The sequence below is a fragment of the Telopea speciosissima genome, chromosome 2, assembly GCF_018873765.1.
Source record: "Telopea speciosissima isolate NSW1024214 ecotype Mountain lineage chromosome 2, Tspe_v1, whole genome shotgun sequence".
Lineage (NCBI taxonomy): Eukaryota > Viridiplantae > Streptophyta > Magnoliopsida > Proteales > Proteaceae > Telopea > Telopea speciosissima.
This window is the reverse complement of record NC_057917.1, coordinates 25,199,008-25,207,818: the sequence shown is the minus strand read 5'-3', so window position 1 is coordinate 25,207,818 and position 8,811 is coordinate 25,199,008.

Here is an 8,811-nt window from a genome sequence, read left to right as displayed (position 1 = left end):
ATAAGATTCTCTAATGTAGGGGGAGCCTTCTCTACGCCTTTTTATTGTTGACAAAAGGGGCAGAAAGTTTTACGATTTGAATTGAGTTTATTGATTTGGATTACCTTTTGGGGAGAAATGAAAATGGACATTTATCTTGCTTATGGATACATATTGAATGGGGAGAAAGTCTTCTAACTTTGAAGAATGTATTTCTTTTATGAGATTCTTGTCTTGATTATAATATATTGCATTATATATATCATTGTCAAATCATTTGTTTGTCATCACCAAAAAGGGGGAGATTATTGGGAAAACCTTCCCTACCTCCATGATTATTTTGATTATAAAAAATGTGTTGGCATAAGCCATTGTGTATAAATATTTGTGTTGACACAAGCCATTGTGTATAAATATGTCAATAGGTTTGATGATGGAACCAAGAAGATCAAGCCAAGAAAATAAAGGATATAAAGCACAAGGATGTTCGAAACAAAGCTTGAAGGATCAAGGCTTTGGAGATACCTAACCATTCTTACTAAAGAATAATTGAAGAATGGACATTGAAGATAAAAAAACATCACTTAAAGAATTTAAGATGAAGACCCTCATGAAGATGCTCGTGTGCACACTTGTATTTGCATTTGCATAATATTAATGAAATTGTATTTGCATCATATAGAGACCTTAGGAGGTTGTTCTTGAACCCATATGACCATAGGAAATATTGGAAAAAGGTTGGAGCAAAGTCCCACGAAACCCCACAGTCAAAACTGTCAGAATCAAGCAATATAGGAGAACGGGACTGTGATCCAGCCGATCGGATCTCAGAACCTATTCCATCAGGATGCTGGCAGCAGCATCACAGGAATGTACCCGTGACTTGGTCCGGTTGACCAGATCAAGTGGGATGATGGTCCATTCGACTGGACTGCGATCGGATGATATTCTGCTCTCCATCGGCTCTATTTCAACGTCTATATTTCCAACGGATAGGATCCGGTCTACCAGATCAAACTTCAGGTCGACCGGATGGACTAAAAACTAGCCTTTTTATGACCGTTTTATGTCCATTTAGACTCAAACTCAACCTAACTTTTGGCTATATAAAGAGCATCAAATTAGCTCTAAATACAATACTTGAAACCACTCAACTAGCATTCAACTAAGACCATTAGGTTTGAGTTTCTAAATCATTTGAGAGTTATTTCTGCTTCAAGCTCTTCTTCTAATTCTTCCCAAGAACTCAAGCTCTCTATTCTCCACACTTCCTCCAAGTATTATCATCAAGGGAAGTGCGTAAAGAGATCAAAGGTACATCATCATCATTATTATCATTATTCATATCATACAAGCACCGACTTCACACAAAGGGTAAAAGTGTCACTATCCTTTGATATGTATTTATACCATAACTTCTTTTATTTATTTATAATTTTTATTTGAGAAAGCATTAGTGTATTAATCTAGATTGTACTTAGAGTAATACGAGGGATCCTCTTATCACGGTAAAAATATTAGGATTCTCTTATCCTGTGAAAAAGAGTTAGGATTCTCTTATCCTATGATAAAGAGTTAAGATCCTCTTATCCTGTGAAAAATATTGTAAATGTGTTCTTCCCACCTATTGTACTAAAAAGAAGAGACTAGTGAAATTCTCTCAAGTTTGAGAGGAGTGGATGTAGTCTGGGTAAGCCAAACCACTATAAATCTTGTGTGTTATTCTCTTTGAATATTTATTTCTATCTATTTTATCTGAATTAAAAAAAATTTTAAAAAGGGTAATATTTCACTAGTGATAGCCTATTCACCCCCTCTAAGTTATCTCACATGTACGTGAGTATAGCTAAAATCAGGAGACCACGGGAGGTCAGTCTATACGTGAATATAATGGAAATCAAGAGACCACATGAGGTCAGTCTATACGCGAGTATAGTGGCAATCAAGGGACCACAGGAGATCGGACTATACGCAAGTATAGTGGAGATTAGAAGGACTATGTGCGACCATTTAATATTCGTTCGGTCGGAGTTGATCTATTGAGGATGAGATGGCATCGCTCAATCGGATTTGATCTTTTGATGGATCAATCTGAATGAGAGTATAAATGAGAGCGAAGATTGATGGGACGATCGAACCACACACGAGTACAGCAAGGATAAAAAAAGTCAATGATTTACTTGTACATGAGTACAAGGGGGATCAAATTTGTAGGTCAGTCAAATTATACACAAGTATAGTGGGTTTAATGAATGATCAGGCTATACACGAGTATAGTAGAGATCAATAGGATCAAATTGCACAATCAATTTGCATGCGAGTATGGTTGAGACCAAAAGATTCACATGTGATTATACCATACACGAGTATAGTGGGATTGAAATGATCAAGCTATGCACAAGTATCAATAGGATCAAATTGCAAAAGAGTGCAGAATTTTTAAAGGTCATTGATGAATCCAGCAATGGTTGAGTAATCAAATTGCTCGCGAGTGCAGAAGAGATCGAAGGTTTGGTCAAGTCATACGTGAGTATGGTAGGAGCCAAATGACATGAGATCAGGTTGTATGTGAGTGCAACAAAAATCAATATTTAGACAACATGTGACAATACAATCCTTATGCATGATGAAATTTTTTATTTTTATGTAAAGAGATGAAATAATCAAATTTATGCAAGTGTTTATGATGCACACATGGGCAAATGAAAAGCAATCATATACAATCATAAATGCTTACCAAATATCCTTTATTTTTGTACTGCACAACACCTGTTCTTTACAAGTGGTTAGTGCACAAATGTGATGGCAGCATAAAAAACCTAGGTAGAGACAAACTTTTTCCATGATTGCGATTCACCCCCTTTTTCATCTTTTTCTTTTTCTTTTAAAAAACATTTTATTTGTAAAAATATTTCATTTTAAAATCGTATTGCACAATTCCACGTAAGCATATTATTCACGTCCCTATTACACGCATAGGCTCGTCAAACATTGAGGAGCCAAGGTCAAATGGGTAGAATTTTACTCCAGTGAGTCAAAATGGATATGACCATGATGGGTAGATAGGTCATTCTTTCCTTCCTCCATGGGTAACATTGTCTTTCTTTTTCGTCTGGTGATCAAGGTTCTTCAATGATTAGGAACTGATCTCCATGAACAGGATGCCCCTCTTATTTCAGATGCTACTCTTTCTCGGTAGACTGCCCCAGGGAAATAAATTTTCTTCCTTATGCCCCATCATCTTAGATAGAGATTGCCCCAGTGAAAAATTGATTCCTCTTCTAGTATTCCCCTGGTCACCTTGTTGGTTAAAAGGGTGAGTACACTGCTGCTGATGTTCTACGCCATAAATTCCCTTGACCTTGGTAAATAGGTTTTTTTTTTTTTATTTATCATTGGGTCGCATTAAAGAGAGAGATATTGACGAAGAAGAGGATAGAGCGGAAATACGAAGGGTAAAAAAATATAGGAAAGTAAATGGATGGACGGAGGACTGTACATGTGGGAGGACCGAACTTGATTATTCTTTTATCAAGTTGTCTACGTACCCTAAGTAGGGATCAGATCGAACGTAGTTCAGGACAAAGATGTCCCAACATCAAAGCTTTGATAATTAAGTTCCATCATAGTCCGGTGAGCTCGAAGCTGCTAAGGAGAGTCTCATCATCATTTAGCCTGGGAGGGCTTTACTAGGTTGTAATGGGGTTTATGACTGGGTTCCAAAGGATGGTAGAGGCTCGAATGTGCCCCTAGGGTCCAACCATGATCCGACACTTCCGCTCCCAAAATTCTACCAAGAGTCTAGCAACTGAACTTATTGAGGAACTTTTTCTTTTCAGTAGTGTAATCGAGAAGTTTGGCAATCCCTCTCATGTTTGAACTGAAGACTTTGGTAATTTCAACCTTGATAATTTTGACAATTCCATCTCCGAAGAAAAATTGATAATTTTTGCCCCAGGGTCTAATTGCTCTCAATTGTTCGCAATGTCTTGAGCCAATGCATCATCTCTTTTTTTTTTTTTTTTTTTGGTAACTCTTGTTTCTTTTTGCTTTCATCATTTTTTTTTAACTCTTTCATCACTTCTTTTTTGCTCTCTATTTTTTTTGAACTCTCATATTTTTTTTAACTCTTTCATCACTTCTTTTTTTTATTTTTTTGCTCTCTTTTTTGAACTCTCATTTTTTTCTTTTGAGATTGGCCCAATTTTAGTTGTGGAGACGGATCTACTCTTCTTTTTTTTTTTAAATTCCTTCAAAAACATATTGCCCTTGTGACATCTTACTTCATCGAGGAGACTTCTTCCGGGTAGACCCTAGAAGTTAATGGGACATTTTGATGAGTAAGAGGATGCATGGATAATGAGGTGTAGGTGGGTCAAAGTGAGTTTTTTAAAGGAAAAGGCTAAGGCACAACTGGGGGACTGGCAGATTTTGCTGTCTCAGGGTTTGTTTAGGATGACTAGAAGCCAAAGGGGGGCCTCCCTTAACAGGCTTTATAAGATGAAATCTTCATCTAGGTTTTCGGCTCGTTGGAAGGGGATCAGACGTATGGAAAGCTCAAGATCTTTGACCAACAAGACTATGACATTGGAAAAATGGGTAGTAGAATATTTTTTTTAACTAACAGTCATAAGATCATCATAAACTACTATTTGAATAAAGGAGAAAAAAAAAGAGAACGAGTAGATGGACAAGAAAACATATTCGTTGACAGCTAATGAAAAACACACGGTGGATGAGATTACAAAAGGAAATTTGACTGAATGAAAAGACCTAAAGACCTAAGGGACATGGACCCAATGATATCTTCAATGTGATCCTGTCTACACAAGAGTGAAGTACTATCACTGCTTTGTCACAGGACTGTGCAGTTTGTACCATCAAAAGTGCCCTTCTAACCAGAGTTGGGTACTGGATCCATTTTAAGTCGGCCAATGAAAATGATGCTCATCAAGTTAATGACCGTAGTTTAACACCTTCGGATGATAGTGATATCCTAAATCAGTGTCTGCCCTCAATTTAAACTTTCCTGCTTCTAGTAGGTCTTGGATAGCATGCCTGAGTGCAATGCATTCATCAGTAGGGTGCCCCTTTTGGGTGTGATAGTCACAATAGTGACCCAAGTCATACCAAGAAGGTGGAGGATCTCTGATCGATCGTGGTCGGACCGTGCCCAAAAGCCCTAATTTCTTCAATTTGGTGTATGCCATAAACCTAGTCATGCCCAAATCAGTGAACTCATGCTGACTTGAATTTACCATGTTCACCTCCTGGTTTTGATTCTGATTTTGCATCATGTGCTTATCTTGGCCATTTGCATCTCTAAACAATTTATCTTCAATGTGATTCCCTGTGGCTATGAGCGCTTCAAAAGTTGTGAGGTGTTGATAGTAGAAACAATCATGATATTCTCCATACAGATTCTCCAAGATCATCTCCACCTGTTCTGCTTCCGTCGGGTAGCTCCATATCTTTGCGGCCTTTTCTCTAAAACTAATGATGAAATTGGAGAACTTTTTATTCGGCCCTTGCCCTAGTGTCTCCAATTCTCGTCATGTGATATTCAATTCAGTGTTATAAGAATATTGCTTTGTGAATGCCTTCACAACTTTCGACCAGGTTTGAGTTTGAGTCTGGTCCAACTAGGTGAGCCACCTCAGAGCTGATCTAGCTAATAAGTAAAGGAAGGCCTGACCCATCTGGTTTTCTATGAGCTCCCATGACTTGGCCACAGTAATGAAGATTTTTAGGTGGGCTTTCGGGTCCCCTGCCCCGTCAAACTTGTCAAGCTTTCATTTTGAAGTCTTTCGGTATTCTCCCCGTCAGGAAGAAGATTAAATCATCTTCTGGTTTTGCTACTGCTTTCCCTTGCACAATAATCTCCAGTTTTTCAACTTTCTTCCTCATCTATTTATCTCTTTCAGTCTCAGGGGGATTCTGTGGGGTGTTGAGGACCACAACTTCTTCTTCCTCTAGCACCACCTTAGGTTGTACTCTGGGTATTGGCGTCACCCTAGGTTCCTCGGGGATTTTTACGTTGTCTCCTCAAGACTTACTCTACATCTTCTGAACCATCTGTGTAACTGGTGGCTACCTCATCTCAGTCATTTCTTGTTGCATGCTGACCATTTCTTGATTCAGTACTTCAATTGACGGGCTGACATTTGACAGATCCATGGTGCCCACACTGGATGATGACCTTACTAGACTTTGTCTGAGTGGAGGGATGGAAGTACTTAAGACCTCTGGGGATCAAATTGGACCAACTCGGGTTAGCCCATTATCATGACAGGCCCACACGAGTAACAAGAATATTTCTTGTCGTAGATTGTGCTTTACAAAACTTATTTTAGGACTTGAGAAGATTTTTTTTATGATTTTATATATTATATTTTTTTTATTTGTACTAGAAGATATACATAAACAAATATCTACAAACAAGGTTAGTCTGTGCAACAATTTGCCTTTAACCTCTTGGTTCCATCTTATTTAGGTAATTAATGGTGTAATTACGTTGACACCCAGGATTAATCAGGGAAGACCCTTATAATCTCAAAATTGATGTAGTGACACCATAAATCCTTTGTTGTTCGATGGTTTAGGTCAAATTGGAATCGTTACACATCAACAAACAAAATGACCTATTGAGAATCTCTCAATAGTCTATCCTATGCTAATACAGGATGCCTCGTATTGCGGGACAATCAGAGCTCTATCACTGACGTACTATACTGGATAGCGTATCATTCTCTAAGGGACAATCGAGGTAACTTTTTTTTTTTGATACACTAGCCAAAACGAATATGTTATTTTTGACGAGGGACTATCGAGGGACGAATAGAACCCCTTCTTACAATAGGCAATCCATATTAAGAAAGGTAGACCACCGAGAATCTCGCTTTCAGCCCTACTATGTTAGTTTGTAGCGTATTCTAATTGTATATGGTCTAATTTCCTACATGATGCATGCAATGGGTAGGCTGATAGGGAAGAACAAGGTTAACCTTGACAGAACCGATATACCTATCGCTCATGGTCACGAGTTGTCAGTACGTGGTGCTTTTAAAATACATAGAGAGTAGGTGACATGATCTCAAAGTAATCAAACTAGTGCCCTTTTTAAGTAGCGAAGTACCCTACGGCACACTAGTGAATACCCTCATTGGTACAATCTCAAAGCAATCAAACTAGTACCCTTTTTGAGTAGCGAAGTACCCCATGGCACACTAGTGAATACCCTCGTCGGTGATTCTAAACTCGTATAGTAAATATCAAGGGCTGTGGCTTCGCCGTGAATTACCCATATCTACATATGGGATCCAACGACTAACGACGGGGCTATATGTTTCCATGCAGTGTTGTGTGTGCATAATAATGGTGGCAAAAGTGGGTATCATCCGATCTCATAGTACTTAGTATGATGTGTCCCACCTCCCCGGGGGTAGAGGCACAAGAGGGAGTACCTTCGTCGTTTGACTTCACTTTGAACATGATGCATGATGCAGTTAGTACACAAAAGGGGTTAGTCGAACATGTTATCAATCAATAATACAGAAGGAAGAATATTCTTGCATTCAATGGTAGAATCTAGTGTTGAAAGATTGACCATCAATCCCCAACAGAGTCGCCATTGTGAGGATCCGTTCCTTTTCGAAACCGCGTGTGAGGCCTGGTTGTTCCCGCACACAACTCAAAGGGGGTTTTCGGGGTTATGATCCTCAGTTGGAGAGAGAGAAGGAATGCTTCTTCTCAGATGGTTATGATTCATCAGGGAATGGGAGTCATATAATTAAATGAAATGGAGTCGCCACTTATGATTAGGGCCTAGGACCCATTGGTGTAGCTCTATGAAGGGCTACAGGACTTCGTTTGGTCTGGTCAGAGATTCAGGGTAAGTGGGAAGGTGTTAGGCACCCACCTCGCCCGGGTAAACTAGTCTTTCTACTAGATGCTGGTTTTCGAATATTCTTCCTTCATAATTAAATTAAACATTGTACACTACATAGTCATAATTTAAAAGTCTACATTGTTACAGAATTAAAATGCGATAAAAAAGTTCAATACCTATATGCGTTTAAATCAATGCAGTTATACGGGACGAATCGCATCCTTCAGCTCAGGTGGAGGCAAAAGACTAGCTTTATCCTTTGTCGGACAAAGAAACGGTGTCAAAAAATAGTTACCTGGATATTAAGCAGAATAACGGCGTCGAAAAAATATTTAGGGAATACTTACCCGGATGGAACAGGGGGTGTCCGAGTCACCCGAAGGAAAGTAGTATTTAAAGGGCATTGTCAGTCTTTCGCGTCTGATTGTCGTCATCGCTGGGGGGTGGCAAAATCTAGTGTTTACAAAGTACCTAACCTAGGTTGTACATCCAATGGTGAACTGTACAACTGCAAGGAGATGGTGTTTGTCTTCTCACCGGTGTGTATACTCTCATCAGTAGGGTTACATCGTTACCTCAACCACTGGGTTAATGCACCACAAGCTATTGGTGGCTATGACCTTAAGTTCCGGACTTACAACCAAGGTTCGGGTTAGAGTTGGGTGCAGGTGTAACTGAGATCCCCTTGCGGCCAAGTCTATTTGACTGGCCACGGCCAGAGGAGGAGTGCAGGGATAACAGTTTCATTGGGGACATTGGGCCTCGTGGGAGGGTCGGTTATGTTAATGGTAGACTAATCGAGTTGAGGGACCAATTCCATCAAGCTCGACTCCGTCGTTGTACTTTCCACTAGGACGTCCACATCTTCAATGAGCTGGTCGGCAAGTGACTTAGTAGGGGAAGCAAGTAGAGATTCTTAGAAGACACTCAAATGATTATCAGAA